The 18,195-nt window shown below is 45.8% G+C and overlaps 1 protein-coding gene across 9 annotated transcripts in view; it reads right to left on the reverse strand.

Annotated features, from left to right (window-relative positions):
- LOC137570379 (adhesion G protein-coupled receptor F5-like) overlaps positions 1-18,195 on the reverse strand; it is a 271,619-nt gene that overhangs the window by 108,138 nt on the left and 145,286 nt on the right. The window lies entirely within an intron of this gene.

Here is an 18,195-nt window from a genome sequence, read left to right on the forward strand (position 1 = left end):
TAATTTTTTTTAAAAAATTTTTTTTACAAATCAGTTTTATTGATTAAAAGACAGAGAAAAAAGTGTGAACATACCAACATGTACAATTAACAGTACAGAGGTCACAGATCATTGGTACAGCAGTTTATCACCTATCCCCTCACATGGATCAGTGAATAATGGCGCACAACGCCTATGCATAAAAATGGCGCCACATTAAAAAGATACGCTTATCGCTATTTATCGTTAGTACTGCATAATAATGGTGCACATGAAAAAAAGAAGAAAAACGGCACACACTAACATCATTTATCAATAGAGCCGTTATTGCACACAGACGTTAGCAGACGTTATTGCACACAGTAACGTTATTTATCAATAGCGCCCTACATAAGCCAAACTGCAAATGTTATTTAACTGCAAAACGGTGAATGGATTTAATGTGACACAACCTAACAGGTTAGGGTTAGGCACCACCGGGGAGGTCTTAGGGTTAGGCACCACTAGGGGGGTCTTAGGGTTAGGCACCACCAGGGGGTGGTTAGGGTTAGGCACCACTGGGGGGGGGGGGGGGGGGTTAGGTTAGGCACCACCAGGGGGGGTGGTTAGGTTAGGCACCACCAGGGAGGTGGTTAGGGTTAGGCACCACCAGGGATGTCTTAGGTTTAGGCACAACCAGGGGGTGGTTAGGGTTAGGCACCACCAGGGGGGTAGTTAGGGTTATGCACCACCAGTGGGGACCTTAGGTTTAGGCACCAACAGGGGGGTGGTTAGGGTTAGGCACCACCGGGGGGGGTGGTTAGGTTAGGCACCACCAGGGGGGTGGTTAGGTTAGGCACCACCAGGGAGGTGGCTAGGGTTAGGCACCACCAGGGATGTCTTAGGTTTAGGCACCCCCAGGGGGGTGGTTAGGCACAACCAGGGGGGTGGTTAGGGTTAGGTACCACCAGGGGGGGTTTAGTGGTTAGGGATAGGTAAAGAGTGGGTTCTGGGTGTTAATGCTAAATCCAACAAAAGGAAGGTCCGCACCAATTTCACCACGAATCCTCTTTATTGTTAGGACATGTACTGTATTAACAAGAAGTTTTAAATCAGGATGATACCATTTATTGGCGAACTACAAATGAATAAGAATAAACAAGCTTTCGGCCTTGCAGCCTTCGTCAGGTTTACATCCTGTTAGTTTGCAAGCTGGTGGTACAGACAGCTTATATACATGCAACATCAAAAGGGAAAACAGATATTTTTTTCAAGCATAAATACCTCATTAAGATGCCTTAATACAAACAGACCATCTAAATGGGGTAAGATAAGGATCCTTGTTTACTCCAATACCACAGACCTGGTATTAGGATTGACCCAGAGGTATCGTAAATTCTTAGTTCACAAGTTCAGCTAGAGTGGCTGAGAGACAGTTCATATATCATCAATCTCATACCAATATAGAAAGTTGTTGTCCTTATTCAAACCCTTCTGCACAGCTTTGAACCAATTTATAAATTTAGTTTCTGCTATTAATCGGTCATTTGACGTTTTGAACCCGCCCTTCAGGGCAGTGACACGAAGATCATACATGCTGTGTCCGTTGGACCGAAAGTGTGTAGCAACTGGGAGTCCAGATTTGGTATCATTAATAGTGTGCCTGTGTCCATTCATACGTTTGCGCAGAGTTTGTCCAGTTTCTCCCACGTACATAACATTGGGGCATTTAGCACACATGATCAGATATACCAGATTGGTGGACCCACAGGAAAATTTACCTTGTACTCTGTACTCCTGTTGTGAACCTGGTATCGTTACCCTGTCAGTGGAGTAAATGTGTCTGCAGGTCCCACATATTTTTTGTCGGCAGGGTGATGTTCCGTTTTGTTGAGGCCTATTCAAAGAGCTCCTGACAATCATCTGTTTTAGATTGTGTGGTTGCCGATATGACAAGAGTGGAGGTTTAGGGAATATCGTTCTCAGTCTGTGATCCTTGTGTAAAATGGGATGAAGTTCCTTAGCAATCCTCCTTAAAGGGAAGGTTCAGGGAGGGTGGAGAAAAAATAAAAATCAATTTCCACTTACCTGGGGCTTCCCATGCGCAGTACAGCCCGGCGGATGTCCGATGACGTCAGCGCGCCGGCATGGGACGCAGAAGTGCCAGGACTTGGAGCGCAGAAGAGCCCGACCTGGCAGCCGGCCTGGCCAGGTCGGGTCGGCCACCGGAGACCACCGGGAGCCTGCGGAGCGGCGGCGAGGGCACCTCCTGCCTGCCACGGGCTGGAGGAAGCCCCAGGTAAGTGGAAATTGATTTTTATTTTTTCTCCACCCTCCCTGAACCTTCCCTTTAAGATTTCCAGGTGTGGGTTGTAGGTGACAACCAAAGGGACACGTTCTTCTTTCTGGTTTTGCTTATATTTCAGGAGTAGTCCAAACTGCTTTGTGATTTGAGTCCATTGAGGAGATTGAGCCATAAACAAAAATTTAAGTATGTGGTGCACTAGGAACATCAGCCTGCCACATCCAATGATCAGGTAAAAAGGCCTTCTTTTATTCTTAGATAAAACATAAAATAAAACTCATTGCGCAGTATTCAAATACTAATTAAAACAATCCTGCGCCTCTCGCGCCTGTATCACACTCACAAGATCCACATGAAGAGATCAGCTTATCACAGCGGCTGGGCTTAGGGCTCCGTGCGTCTCCTTCCACTGGACCGTTCGCGGCGTCCCGCTATGTCCCGCTCCACGCACTCCTACAGCACTTCCGCGTTGTGCGTCAGGCGTACTGGCTCCGCCCTACGCGTTTCGTCACAATGACTCGGTCTGAGTTAGAAGTTACTATGGTGATGGATGTAATAAGAAATGTATCAATGTGTATGCCAATTGAGGGGGAAGGGGTTGTTGGATAGATTAGGAGTGGGTCCTGTATTAGTTTAGTCAGAATGCCATTATAATGTTTTGTAGCAGCCTGTGTTAAGGATGGAGTTGGGTAAAGGGAGAGCGATATCAATGGAGGAATGATGTGGGGAGGGTGGGAGATAGACTAGGAGTGGGCCCTGTATTAGGCTAGTTGGAATGATGATCGTAATGTATTGTAATGGCCTATGACAGCGGCTAGACTGGGAGGGGATGGGCGGAAAGCGAGGAGGGCGGGTGATGTCAGAGGGGAGGACTACAAGTGTGACTGGCGTACTGGCAACGTCAGCCCCTGATGAGTCATTGTGACGAAACGCGTAGGGCGGAGCCAGTACGCCTGACGCACAACGCGGAAGTGCTGTGGGAGTGCGTGGAGCGGGACATAGCGGGACATAGCGAACGGTCCAGTGGAAGGAGACGCACGGAGCCCTAAGCCCAGCCGCTGTGATAAGCTGATCTCTTCATGTGGATCTTGTGAGTGTGATACAGGCGCGAGAGGCGCAGGATTGTTTTAATTAGTATTTGAATACTGCGCAATGAGTTTTATTTTATGTTTTATCTAAGAATAAAAGAAGGCCTTTTTACCTGATCATTGGATGTGGCAGGCTGATGTTCCTAGTGCACCACATATTAAGCGAGACTCCCACCTGTGCTTAGGTGGCTTCAATCTGGTGAGCCGCTCTGATATTAGAGGTGGTGGGGTCACGATTGGACACATTGTGTGGCACGAGCACGATTAGAGAGTAGCATTGAATGTATGCTTGAAACAGTATTACACTATTTTAGGATTTCGTTTTAGGTATAAGCGCGCAGTGGATCATTTTGTATGCAGAGTATTTCAAGAGGACTGGACACAGCGCACTTTAGTATAATAGAGACTTGTGGACTAAAAGTGGGGTGGTGCAGCATTGTTGTATGTTATTTGTAGACTGATAGTACTCGCTATTTAATATGCAGCAGCCACCTATTGATGTGGTTAGGGATGTGTTCTCACTCAGAGAGAGAGAGGGCTTTGATTTGGCCGGTATCTTTTCTAAAGACCCGGTCAAAGCCCCGCAAATAGAAAGTGTGGAAGGACACTTGAAAAATCTCCACCACTTGATGCTCAAGGAACAAACTGCTTGGTGGGACCTAGCTAGTCTTAAGAGATATGTGGAAGATGGTATAGTACCAAAACGTTATCGATGGGATCTGACCATTAATGATGGGGAAAATAGTGAGGTAAATGATGTAGAGTTGGGGGAATTTTTTAACAGCTGTGGGATTGAATTATTGAAAAAATTGGGAAAAAGAAAGAAAGATAGATTGGATAAATTGGAAAGTGATATTGATGAGGTCAAGAAAGCCCTGGAGCCATTTAAAGAGGAGGAAGTATATAAGAAAAAAATGGGGGACTTAACACAAGTGCTAGTTAAAAATGAAAAGGAAATAGTGGAAATTAGACAGAAGAGGTTTCAGTCTGATTGGGCTGAATATAATAACAAACGGGCATATAAATGGCAAAAAGTAGTGACACCCCCTAAGCAAGTTGAACTTGGGAATCAAGGGGAAGGTGTGAATGACCGGAATCTTGGAACCCCCAAAGATAATGCACCCCCCATGGAGGCTCGTGTGGATCAGGTGATCCATCAACAAGGAAATCATGAATGGGGGGGTGCGAGACCGAGACAGCCATCCCAGCCAACAGACTGGGCTAATTCACCCAGACCCCCTAGAATAACAAAACCTAGTAGGTTTGTACCCAGAGGTGGATCATATAATAATTATTTTCAACAACAGCCCCCAAGGATGAATGGTCCACCCCCTCTGTACAATCATGCACCACCAAGAGGGAATGGGCATGTCCCATTACATAATAGGTATGAACCCTTTAATTTGTCTGATGAGCGTTTTTTAGGATTGCAGAGGCAGGGGGGATGGATTCCAGATGGGCGGTGGGAGGGGGGAGGTGGGATAAAACGAAGAATAGGAGAGGGAAGAGAGGAGGACACAGAGAACAAAAGAAGAAAAGATTACTGGGGGAGGGGGTGTTTAACATCAGTGGGATCGATCTCACCAAGGGACAGCTAAATGTGTTAGACAAAGGATTGAATTTTGCCCCCCCCCAAAGGATTAAATAAATTTGAAACGTATTTAGACATAAATAAATATGTAAGAAAATTAAATATGAAGAAATACTTTTTGAACAAACCGATGTTACAAGGAAATGGAAATTCACCACAATCAGTGTTTAAACATACACAATTAAGAAATAGGTCACTTTTTAACCCACAAGACATGGGGAAGGGAAGCACTGTGGAGACCTTTAAGAAAGCGGTATTAGGGGATTTGGAAAAAATGACAGCAAGGAGGGTTAAAGGGAAAAAGTTTATGGACCAACAAATCAAACAATTGGTGGAGGAAAAGGATTTAGTCTTGAAGCCCGCAGATAAAGGGGGGGGGGGGGGGGGGGGTTGGTGGTGATGAGTAGAGAGCAGTATAAAACAGAAATGGGGAGAATCCTTGGGGATAGCAATACATATAAGAAACTGCCAGGGAACCCCTTAGGTAAATTTAAAGAGACCCTGAGGGATATTTTGCTTGGGGGGGAAAAAAATGGGATCATTAACACGCAGGAATTTAAGTATCTCCTACCCAATGTTCCAAGGACCCCGGTCATGTATTTCAACCCCAAGATTCACAAAAGCCTAGATCAACCCCCTGGCCGACCCATAGTTAGTGGGGTGGAGTCCCTTACGCAACGGGTGGGAGAATATATTGATTTCTTTCTCCAGGAGGAGGTGAGGAAGCTCCCCGCCCTATTGAAGGATACTAAGCACCTGTTACAATTATTGGAGAGAGTGGAAGTAGACCAGAGTGATTGGGTTGTCACAGCTGATGTGGCATCCCTATACACAGTCATTCCACATGGTAAGGGGATGGAAATTGTGGAAGAAGCCCTGCTGAATGGATCAGATTTGGATGGAAGACAGGTCGGCTTCATACTGGAGTTGTTGGAGTTTTCTATGAAGCACAACTACTTCTGGTATGATGGGGACTACTTCCTCCAGACCCAAGGCTGTGCTATGGGGGCAAAGTATGCACCCAGTGTGGCAAACTTGTATATGGGAAAATGGGAGAAATTGGTGAGTCAGGGGACATCCAGTTCAAAAGTGGTCATGTGGACCAGGTTTATTGATGACCTTATGTTCATTTGGAGGGGGTCGAGGGAGGAGTTGGAGATATTTTGTGCAGAAATTAATCAGATGTGGGGGGAAATTGAACTGACATTTACGGTCAGTCAGGAGAGAGTACAGTTTCTTGACTTGGAGATATGGAAGGAGGGGGGGAGACTGATTTCGAAAACTTATTTCAAACCAACCGACAGGAATGGGTACATTCCTAGATCGAGTTGCCACCATGATAGGTGGTTAAGCAATATCCCCAAGGGTCAATTGATAAGAATTAGAAGGAATTGTACGAATCGGGAGGATTACTTAATGCAAAGCCAAATTCTCATTAATCGATTTGTGGAGAAGGGGTATGAGAGAAGGGCAGTGGAACAGGTGGCTAGAGAGGTAGAGGAAATGGATAGAGGGCTTCTTGTGGGTAATGCTACTAGACCCCCACCGGATAATCAGGAATTTGCACTACAGTTGGGATTCAACGGTCAGCATAGACAGTTTGAGAGAGTGGTGAATAAACACTGGAATATCATAAGAATGGATGAGACCCTAGGTAAGTATGTCCCGGAGAGACCGTCCTTTATTTATAGGAGGGCACCTAACCTCAAATCTAGACTGGTAGCCAGCTTTATAGATCCACCAGTGCAACAGGGAACAAATCTATTGGGGCAAAGTGGATTCTTTCCATGCCGGAAGTGTAGGGGATGTCGGGAGGCAGGACCAGTAAGGGGGGATCGGTTTGTAGCAAGGAACACGGGGTATGAACACAAGCTCAGGCAGTGTATCACCTGTACGTCGGTGGGAGTTGTCTACATCTTGTGGTGCCCGTGTGGTCTGAAATATGTGGGCCGGACCACTAGGGCACTGCATAAACGAATAGGGGAGCACATATATAACATTCAAAAGGGGCTTGAGACACATAGTGTCTCTAGACACTTTAAAGAAAGTCATGGAAAGGATTCGACTCAGTTGAGGTTTATGGGTATTGAGAAGTGAGTCCCGAAGTGGAGGGGATCAAGTAAGCAGAAGGATATATCCAGGGCAGAGGGAAGATGGATTTACCGGAGCTGGGAAAAAAGGGCGCAGGCAGCTAGTGGACAAAAAGGGCACCGCCATTCACTCCCATAATAAATAACGTTTAATGGGTGCCGAGCAGGAAAAAAGGGCGCCGGAGCTAAATAAAGTTTACAAACGGCGCCCGGAGCTAAATAAAGTTTACAAACGGCGCCCGGAGCTGTTTAATGATTTATAACTGAGCTTGTGTTGATTTACGTTTATAAAATGCACCCGTGCCGAATAACGTTTATGAAAATACTAAATGTATTTATCTTATTTAAATAATTAAAACATTATTTAAAGTTTTATCCCTTACTGTTTTTAAAACATTATTCACAAAATAAAGCGATCAGTACGTAATGTAAATATAGTATATATGTTTTGGAGTCACAATTTGTAAAACATTATTATCCACATAATAAAAAACATTATTATTCACAAAATAAAGCGATCAGTACGTTACGTAAATTGCAAAATATTTTTTGCATCCATAATTAGTAAAACATTATTATCCACATAATAAAGGGGGGTCTTAGGTTTAGGCACCAACAGGGGGGTCTTAGGTTTAGGCACCAACAGGGGGGTCTTAGGTTTAGGCACCAACAGGGGGGTCTTAGGTTTAGGCACCAACAGGGGGGTCTTAGGTTTAGGCACCAACAGGGGGGTCTTAGGTTTAGGCACCAACAGGGGGGTCTTAGGTTTAGGCACCACCAGGGGGGTCTTAGGTTTAGGCACCACCAGGGGGGTCTTAGGTTTAGGCACCACCAGGGGGGTCTTAGGTTTAGGCACCAACAGGGGGGTCTTAGGTTTAGGCACCAACAGGGGGGTCTAGGGGTTAGGGGTAGGTACAGGGAGGGTTACTTAGGCACCAACAGGGGGGGTCTTAGGTTTAGGCACCAACAGGGGGGTCTTAGGTTTAGGCACCAACAGGGGGGTCTTAGGTTTAGGCACCAACAGGGGGGTCTTAGGTTTAGGCACCAACAGGGGGGTCTTAGGTTTAGGCACCAACAGGGGGGTCTTAGGTTTAGGCACCAACAGGGGGGTCTTAGGTTTAGGCACCAACAGGGGGTCTAGGGGTTAGGGGTAGGTACAGGGAGGGTTACTTAGGCACCAACAGGGGGGGTCTTAGGTTTAGGCACCAACAGGGGGGTCTTAGGTTTAGTCACCAACAGGGGGGTCTTAGGTTTAGGCACCAACAGGGGGGTCTTAGGTTTAGGCACCAACAGGGGGGTCTTAGGTTTAGGCACCACCAGGGGGGTCTTAGGTTTAGGCACCAACAGGGGGGTCTTAGGTTTAGGCACCACCAGGGGGGTCTTAGGTTTAGGCACCAACAGGGGGGTCTTAGGTTTAGGCACCAACAGGGGGGTCTTAGGTTTAGGCACCAACAGGGGGGTCTAGGGGTTAGGGATAGGTACAGGGAGGGTTCTGTGTAAGAGTAGGCTTAGGTATAGTTTTAGTAAAATGTTAGTAATAATTACTAATGTTTTACAACACTTATTACGAACGTACTTATATTTATATCATCGTTATAAAGAATATTTTCAGATTTTATTATAAGAACAAAACATAAATGAAGGTTATTCACAATAATATACAATTATAACAATTAAACATATATTATTGTTTTTTTTAATAAACGTAATTATAAGTTTAACTTTACAAATAGGGAAGATTAACGTTTTCACAATTTCCGATTTTATAAACATTATTTAATGATTTATAATTTTGTTAAACTTTATTTGTAAACGAAATATAGCACACTATTTTTATAAACCCTATTAATGATTAATTATTATTTAGAGTTTACACCCCGCGCCCTTTTTGTCCAGGCGCCCTTTTTGTACGTACGCGGATTTACCATCTCAACTCATTTGCCCCAACAGGGTTAAATATAGAGTTTGACCTCAACTGCTTTATTAGTAATGATTGAGATTAAAAGGTTAGTGGGAGGTAGAATGGGGTCTGAATAATGGGGAGTGTGCATAGTAGGCATATAGCTTTGAAGTGAGTAGATTTGGAGTGGTAAGTGGCAAAAGGGATAGAATGATACAGATATATACCAGTAGATGGCAGACCATTCGGTCTGAGTTAGAAGTTACTATGGTGATGGATGTAATAAGAAATGTATCAATGTGTATGCCAATTGAGGGGGAAGGGGTTGTTGGATAGATTAGGAGTGGGTCCTGTATTAGTTTAGTCAGAATGCCATTATAATGTTTTGTAGCAGCCTGTGTTAAGGATGGAGTTGGGTAAAGGGAGAGCGATATCAATGGAGGAATGATGTGGGGAGGGTGGGAGATAGACTAGGAGTGGGTCCTGTATTAGGCTAGTTGGAATGATGATCGTAATGTATTGTAATGGCCTATGACAGCGGCTAGACTGGGAGGGGATGGGCGGAAAGCGAGGAGGGCGGGTGATGTCAGAGGGGAGGACTACAAGTGTGACTGGCGTACTGGCAACGTCAGCCCCTGATGAGTCATTGTGACGAAACGCGTAGGGCGGAGCCAGTACGCCTGACGCACAACGCGGAAGTGCTGTAGGAGTGCGTGGAGCGGGACATAGCGGGACGCCGCGAACGGTCCAGTGGAAGGAGACGCACGGAGCCCTAAGCCCAGCCGCTGTGATAAGCTGATCTCTTCATGTGGATCTTGTGAGTGTGATACAGGCGCGAGAGGCGCAGGATTGTTTTAATTAGTATTTGAATACTGCGCAATGAGTTTTATTTTATGTTTTATCTAAGAATAAAAGAAGGCCTTTTTACCTGATCATTGGATGTGGAATGCTGATGTTCCTAGTGCACCACATATTAAGCGAGACTCCCACCTGTGCTTAGGTGGCTTCAATCTGGTGAGCCGCTCTGATATTAGAGGTGGTGGGGTCACGATTGGACACATTGTGTGGCACGAGCACGATTAGAGAGTAGCATTGAATGTATGCTTGAAACAGTATTACACTATTTTAGGACTTCGTTTTAGGTATAAGCGCGCAGTGGATCATTTTGTATGCAGAGTATTTCAAGAGGACTGGACACAGCGCACTTTAGTATAATAGAGACTTGTGGACTAAAAGTGGGGTGGCGCAGCATTGTTGTATGTTATTTTTAAAAATTTAAGTAAACAGTCTTTTTATTCACCACTAGAGATGGTCTCCTCAATGACCACTTTCACAAAAAAGTAGGCAGTTAAAATCTGACAGAACCGACAGGTTTTGGGCCAGCCCATCTCCTCATAGGGGATTCTCAGGGTTTTCTTTGTTTTCAACAGCATTTCCTGAACAGCAGTTTAACTGTCAAAATAGTAAGATGCCAGCCAGCCTTCCCAATCACACGATTTTGTCCATTAGGCTTTGCAACTGCTGTTCAGGAAATGCTGTTGAAAACAAAGAAAACCCTTAGGATCCTGCATGAGGAGATGGACTTACCCAAAACCTGTCAGTTCTGGCAGATTTTAACTGCCTACTTTTTTCGTGATAGTGGTCCTTCAACACACATTTTGATGCCTTTCGGTGAAATAATGACTGGGGGAGGGGCTTCCACTGCATCTTATGTTCTCAATGCTACCCATTTATTTTTTGCTTCTTCAAAAGAGCTTGAACAGCTTATCCTGAAACCTTGGAAATCTTTGCCTGGGAGAAACCTTGCTTTTGTAGGCACAGGGACTGCACAGCAATTTTACTATTACTAGTGCAGGCAAAGCACCAGCCTTTAACACATTAGCACCATGTAAGCTACAGGGTTAACGTGCATGTTGCTATGGTAATGAAAAGACAGTAGTAGGCAGGCAGCACCCAACCATCCAAGTGCTCCAGTCGTTGTCCCTCTGCCTCCAGGAACGGCAAATGAAAGTGCTAAAAGAAGGGACCCAGCACCGTCTTCAAAAGTATTCAAGCTTTCATTATTAAGGCATCATCAAAAAAAGGGCAAGTCAATGCAACGTTTTGAGAGGAGCCTCCTCTCTTTATCAAGCCAAAAAGCCCACTAAATCAGTACAATCTCAGTCAGCCTTAAATAGTGGTTGTTCCACAAAAGAGCCAATCAGAATTAAGCTGGGTTCCTAAATATAGACACTCCCACTCAAAGAAAGACCCGATGGGGAACTACATCTATTTTTATGCTCCAATCGCCTTGCAAAGGCCACCGGAGCACCGACCAATAAGGGAAGGGTGTGTCCTAAATCAAAAAGCGTGAGACGCATGACGTATGCGTAAATGCGCAATAAAAAAATATGCATGCGGACAATAAGGCGTAAAATATACGCATAAAAACCCGGAATCGTTAATCATCATAAATACAGACATTCCAATGTAATTGCCTAAACCGGTACGCAAAATGACAGTGGACATGCCCCATCCCTCAGCTCAATAGAGTAGATATTAATCAAACAATGGGCTCAGCATGGTGGTATTAGGCGGTGTGTGTGATCCCCGTGGTGGACATCCACCCCCTCTCCTTCACCAGTCATTGCAGTTCTTCACCTTGCTCAGGACGCAGCTTTCCCAAGGGTGAGACATTTAAAGTTGGTGGAAGTTGGACTACACAAGAGCACGGCAGGGCCGGAGCTACCATAGAAAAAAATAGGCAACTGCCCCAGGGCCCCAGAGCCTGTAGGGGCCCCCAAGTTGTCCCTCCCCATGTTAACTGTTGCTCCCCAGGGTCTCTGCAGAGTCTGTTAAGTTGGGAGGTGATTGGGGGAGGGTCAGCAGCCAGCTCAGGGGCCCAGGAGGGAAGTTTGGCTGCAACAAAGGGCCTCTAATGACACTTTTTGGTCGGGGGGTGGCTGTTGGGGGGGCCCCCAGGCTAATTTTGCCCTAGGGCCCAATTGTTACTTGAACCGGCCCTGTAGCACGGATATGGACATTGCAGCACAGCTAGGAAGCTTAACACCAGAGTATTGGTACTGTATGTTCCTTTGCTAATGTACTTTTGAACTGCCATTTATATGTTGCATCTGCTTTCAGCCATTATTCACCTTTTCATGGAGACATACAGTGTCCACTTCCATAATGCTGTGAAGTTTCATCCAATCAGCAATGCTATACAATTGATTTGACATGAAATGTGCTTTGCCCTTATTTATTTAAGTATTTATATAGCGCCGACCAGGCCTGGATTTACATCACTGGAGCCTATAGGCACAGATGTCCTGGCACCTTAGACTTTGCCCTCCATGAACCTACAAACCCCCGCCGAACCAAATGTGCTGGCTGTCCCAGCTGTCACTTCTCCCTTATGTCCCTTGCCTCTCATAAGCAGCTACATGTTCCCTTTATTATTATGTTAGGTAGCCATAGGTGCCCCTAAGTATTGGGTAGCTAGAGGTGCCCTCAACTGAAGGGATATCTGGTCAGTGAAAATTAGAGAGAAGAGTGAGTAACCTCTAATGTACACTCTAAGCAGGTCTCTGCATAGGGAAGGATAGAGGGAGGCACTCGGGGAGGGGAGTGTGCCGCCTTTCCATCATCAGGTGCCTGTAGGCACCTGCCTACAGTGCCTTATGGTAAATCCGGCCCTGGCACCGACATATTACACAGCCCTGTACAGAGTACCGGTATATTGTCTTGTCACTAACTGTCCCTCAGAGGGGCTCACAATCTAGTCCCTACCATAGTCCTATGTCTATGTGTGTATCGTGTAGTGTAGGGCCAATTTAGGGGGAAGCCAATTAACTTATCTGAGTTTTTGGGATGTGGGAGGAAATCGGAGTGCCCGGAGAAAACCCACACAGACATGGGGAGAACATACAAACTTCTTCCAGATGTTGACCTGGATGGGATTTGATCTGGGAACCCAGCACTGCAAGGCCACTACACCACCGCGCTGCCCTGCTGCTACTTCCTGTTGTTCTGCTTACGTTATTCCTCACTGGCTGCGCACTATACATGCATGCGCTTGATGCCCTCTAAACACTCTAACATTGAACTGTGAGGATTTCAAAGACTTTGATGTTTATTCGTTTCTGTGCTTCTGCTTGGCGAATGCTGCTGTGGAGATTAAGCTTCCCGTATCTTGCTGGAACTAACAAAATATCTTCTGCCTGATTTTCTATTATACCTCAATTGGAGGACCTATAATTAGAATCACTAAGTGAGTGGAGCTGAAGCCCTTTGTAAGAAACTATACATTGGTTGCTACTGGCAACAACACTACACCTTTATTCCGGCACCAGCAACTCATTAACAAGAGCTGCAAACACAACTCTCATCACAGCAACAGCATTAGCAATAGAACTTCTCAGGTGTCCTCAGAGTTTAGGAGTTTATTCAGTCAACAGATATACAGTGGCTTGCAAAAGTATTCAGCCCCCCTGAAGTTTTCCACATTTTGTCAAATTACTGCCACAAACATGAATCAATTTTACTGGAATTCCACATGAAAGACCAATACCAAGTGGTGTACACGTGAGAAGTGGAAGGAAAATCATACATGATTCCAAACATTTTTTTTTTTACAAAAAACTGCAAAGTGGGGTGTGCGTAATTATTCAGCCCCCCTGAGTAAATACTTTGTAGAACCACCTTTTGCTGCAATTACAGCTGCCAGTCTTTTAGGATATGTCTCTACCAGCTTTGCACATCTAGAGACTGAAATCCTTGCCCATTCTTCTTTGCAAAACAGCTCCAGCTCAGTCAGATTAGATGAACAGCGTTTGTGAACAGCAGTTTTCAGATCTTGCCACAGATTCTCGATTGGATCTAGATCTGGACTTTGGCTAGGCCATTCTAACACATGGATATGTTTTGTATTAAACCATTCCATTGTTGCCCTGACTTTATGTTTAGGGTCGTTGTCCTGCTGGAAGGTGAACCTCTACCCCAGTCTCAAGTCTTTTGCAGACTCCAAGAGGTTTTTTTCCAAGATTGCCCTGTAATTGGCTCCATCCATCTTCCCATCATCTCTGACCAGCTTCCCTGCCCCTGCTGTAGAGAAGCACCCCCAGAGCATGATGCTGCCACCTATATTTGATAGTGGGGATGGTGTGTTCAGAGTGATGTGCAGTGTTAGTTTACCCCACACACATAGCGTTTTGCATTTTGGCCAAAAAGTACCATTTTGGTCTCATCTGACCAGAGCACCTTCTTCCACATGTTTGCGGTGTCCCCCACATGGCTTGTAGCAAACTGCAAACGGGACTTCTTATGCTTTTTTGTTAACAATGGCTTTCTTCTTGCCACTCTTCCATAAAGGCCAACTTTGTGCAGTGCACGACTAATAGTTTTCCTAGGGACAGATTCCCCCACCTAAACTGTAGATCTCTGCAGCTCATCCAGAGTCACCATGGGCCTCTTGACTGCATTTCTGATCAGCGCTCTCCTTGTTCGGCCTATGAGTTTAGGTGGACGGCCTTGTCTTGGTAGGTTTACAGTTGTGCCATACTCCTTCCATTTCTGAATGATCGCTGGAACTGTGCTCCGTGGGATGTTCAAGGCTTTGAACATCTTTTTGTAGCCTAAGCCTGCTTTAAATTTCTCAATAACCTTATCCCTGACCTCTCTGGTGTGTTCATTGGACTTCATGGTGTTGTTGCTCCCAATATTCTGTTAGACAACCTCTGAGGCCGTCACAGAGCAGCTGTATTTGTACTGACATTAGATTACACACAGATGCACTCTATTTAGTCATTAGCACTCATCAGGAAATGTCTATGGGCAACTGACTGCACTCAGACCAAAAGGGGCTGAATAATTATGCACACCCACTTTGCATTTATTTATTTGTAAAAAATGTTTGGAATTACATATGATTTTCATTCCACTTTTTACGTGTACAGCACTTTGTATTGGTCTTTCATGTGAAATTCCAATAAAATTGATTCATGTTTGTGGCAGTAATGTGACAAAATGTGGAAAACTTCAAGGGGCCAAATACTTTTGCAAGCCACTGTATAGTACAGTTTGTTACATCTTAGCAAAGCAGATTGTTCTGTAGTAAGTCTTTTACGTTACAGCTTCTTGATTCCCTTGCATGGAATCAGGTTTCCTCTTATGTCTATCCTACGTTACATCTATACTACGTATATACAGCATACAGTTATATAAGATGACAAGATATAAATAAGAGTAAAACGGTTGAAAGCCAGCAAAGAGAAGTGCCCCTCTGTAAGCCGGCTGCGGGTTCAATACTGACCAGGGAAGAGTTAAATGTGACATCATCTGAGCCATCCCCCCAAGCCTACAATTGGCTCAGACCCCTCGTGGTGTCATGACACACACCTAATTAATTAATATTCTGGTTGCTTTCTAACCCAGTTACAAGGAATGCAATGTTTGGTAAATATTGGCTATGTGTGAGAATCTGCTCAGCTGCCTGTGCAGACAGGCAGCTTTTTGACCACTGTTCAGGTCTGCATTCTGCAGGTCTCTTTAAGAGAGACCTTTTGTCAGTTCTGCAGCTTGCTGCAGAGGAATTTGCATACGTTTATCATGCAAATTGCCTAGCCACATCCATTGTGGGCTTGCTCTATAAGTACTATCTGTTTCCCACAATGCTTGGCTGATCATAAGGATTTAGTCCTGTGTAACACTCCTGGAGGGGTGTCAGCCTTACTCTCTGTTTGAAGATCAGCTTAGAGTAATTCCTGGAAAACTGCACTAGGCAGGTTTCCTTAGTGCAGTTAGGATTGCTTATCTGTTTGTTTGTTCTGTTGCTATTGTCCTGTCCCAGCGGTGGTCGACAGGAAATGGTTCTGATCTCTGTTCTTGGAGTATAGCTGGTGCAGCGGTTGCTACCAGCTATCTCTTCTGATCTGTCTCACTTGGATCGCACTAGCATCTTGCGCTAGCGCTGTGGATCCTTCTGTTCTGTCTCCTTGGATCGCGCTGGCCACTTTCCGCTAGTGCTGTGGATCCTTCTGTTCTGCTACTCTGTACCTGGATCGCGCTAGCCACTTTCACTAGTGCTGTGGATCCTTCTGTTCTGCTACTCTGTCTGCCTGGATCGCACTCGCCTAGCGCTAGTGCTGTGGATCCTTCTGTTCTGTCTTCCTGGATCGCGCTAGCCACTTTCGCTAGTGCTGTGGATCCTATCTCTCGCTTGTCCCTGTTTTCGTGTGTCTGTCTTGTCTGCTACGAACGCTTGCTGGAGGCTCGGTGAGGTAACCGTTAAGCAAGCGCTCGCGTCCTCTGTTACATGTTTGTCTGTCGATGGTTAGTTAGGCGTGCTTGTCTCTATTGTGCTTATCACGTGGAGACTGCGCATGAACGCGTGCACTGTTGCGAATGAGTACGGTGTTCGCGTTCAGTTAGCGTTTGTTATTTTCCGTATCTCCTCATTGTATTATTTGCTGTGCCTTTGCTAACCTCGTATTCTGTTCTGATCTGCCTTGTGTCACGTCTGGCGATCGCACCTCTCGCGATTGCGTTCCTATTTCATATCTGCTGTTGTGTGTGCACTGTCGCGGGGTGGCGACTAGGTTGGCGCACACACATACAACCTGTCCCTTTGCTCGTTCTTATTCGCAATCGCCTCTCTTGCGATTGCGTTCTGCGCTTCGTACAATTCCTGTCTGGCATTTGTGGAGGTACAGACGATTGGTTCGTCTGCACTCCCCAGCGCCATCTGCCGACAGGAATTTCCCTCTACGGGTGCGTAGCACCTTTTGCTGGGTGCCTGCAATTATACGCTTGTGGAGGATTTCCGCCGTATCAGCGCACGCGTTGTGCGCTGATCACGGAGAAAGTTCCACAATCGTTACACTCTGTTTACCTTTCTGTCGACTAACGGTCTGGGGCAATTTAGGCCACTGGCCTTCCACAAGGAACATATTCCTGGTAACTGACTGCATCATGTCTTCTGCGAGAAACTCTGCTTAAAGGGAAGGTTCAGGGACTAGCTAAAAAAAATAAAAATCCATTTCCACTTACCTGGGGCTTCCTCCAGCCCGTGGCAGGCAGGAGGTGCCCTCGGCGCCGCTCCGCAGGCTCCCGGTGGTCTCCGGTGGCCGACCCAACCTGGCCAGGCCGGCGGCCAGGTCGGGCCTCTTCTGCGCTCCATGGTGCGTTCCACGCCGGCGCGCTGACGTCATCGGACGTCCTCCGGGCTGTACTGCGCAGGCTCAGTAGTTCTGAGCCTGCGCAGTACAACCCGGAGGACGTCCGATGACGTCAGCGCGCCGGCGTGGAACGCACCATGGAGCGCAGAAGAGGCCCGACCTGGCCGCCGGCCTGGCCAGGTCGGGTCGGCCACCGGAGACCACCGGGAGCCTGCGGAGCGGCGCCGAGGGCACCTCCTGCCTGCCATGGGCTGGAGGAAGCCCCAGGTAAGTGGAAATGGATTTTTATTTTTTTTAGCTAGTCCCTGAACCTTCCCTTTAAAGGTAGACTCTGCAAACCAAGCCTTTTACCTAACTTCAGTTCAGGCAACTGAGGCCTACATATAAAACGTAAATTATAACACCCTTGAGGAATGCGGTGATGGTGCTGCAGATGCATGCCTGTGACGGAACTGGTCGTCAAATATAGGTAGTGATTAAAGTGAACCTCCGGACTAAAAATCTACTCAGCAGCGCTGAAAAAGCTTGGTGTTTCTTTAACAGTTTCACAGCATCAGAACTTTGTTTTTTTTTACCTAAGCCTCATTTTTTGCTGCACAGAAGAAAACTGCCCAGGCATTTTTCCCTTGATGCTTTGCAAAGCATGATGGGATTTCTGATGTTGTTGTTCTCGTTCTCCTGTTTTGGTGCAATTTTTTTTTTTTTTTTTTATCTGAGATTTGAAGCTGTTTGGGATCTTTAGTCTGGGTTTGCTATGTCTGCGTGGAGTGAGTGGATGTGTGTTGTGGAGGTGGCTTGATATGTGGTGGGTGGATGTGTGTTGTGGATTAGATTGTGTTTTCTAATTTGATTTTCTACTCAATAAAATTATGATATTTTAACATTATATATGTTTTTTTGTGGTTGCTTGGAGTATACGCGTCCTTATCTTCCTCCTAAAGTTTGATATATTAATCAAACAATATTGAATCAGAAAAAAACAAGAAAAATGCAACAATCTTGTGCCGCTGTCTGGCGGCCGCCCAAGATGGCAGCCAGACAGCGAGCACCAAAATAATAACAAAACAATAATTGCTCTCCCTCCCAGACTGGCGTCCGCCCAAGACGGTG

The sequence above is a fragment of the Hyperolius riggenbachi genome, chromosome 4 (genome assembly GCF_040937935.1).
Source record: "Hyperolius riggenbachi isolate aHypRig1 chromosome 4, aHypRig1.pri, whole genome shotgun sequence".
NCBI classification, from domain to species: Eukaryota; Metazoa; Chordata; class Amphibia; order Anura; family Hyperoliidae; genus Hyperolius; species Hyperolius riggenbachi.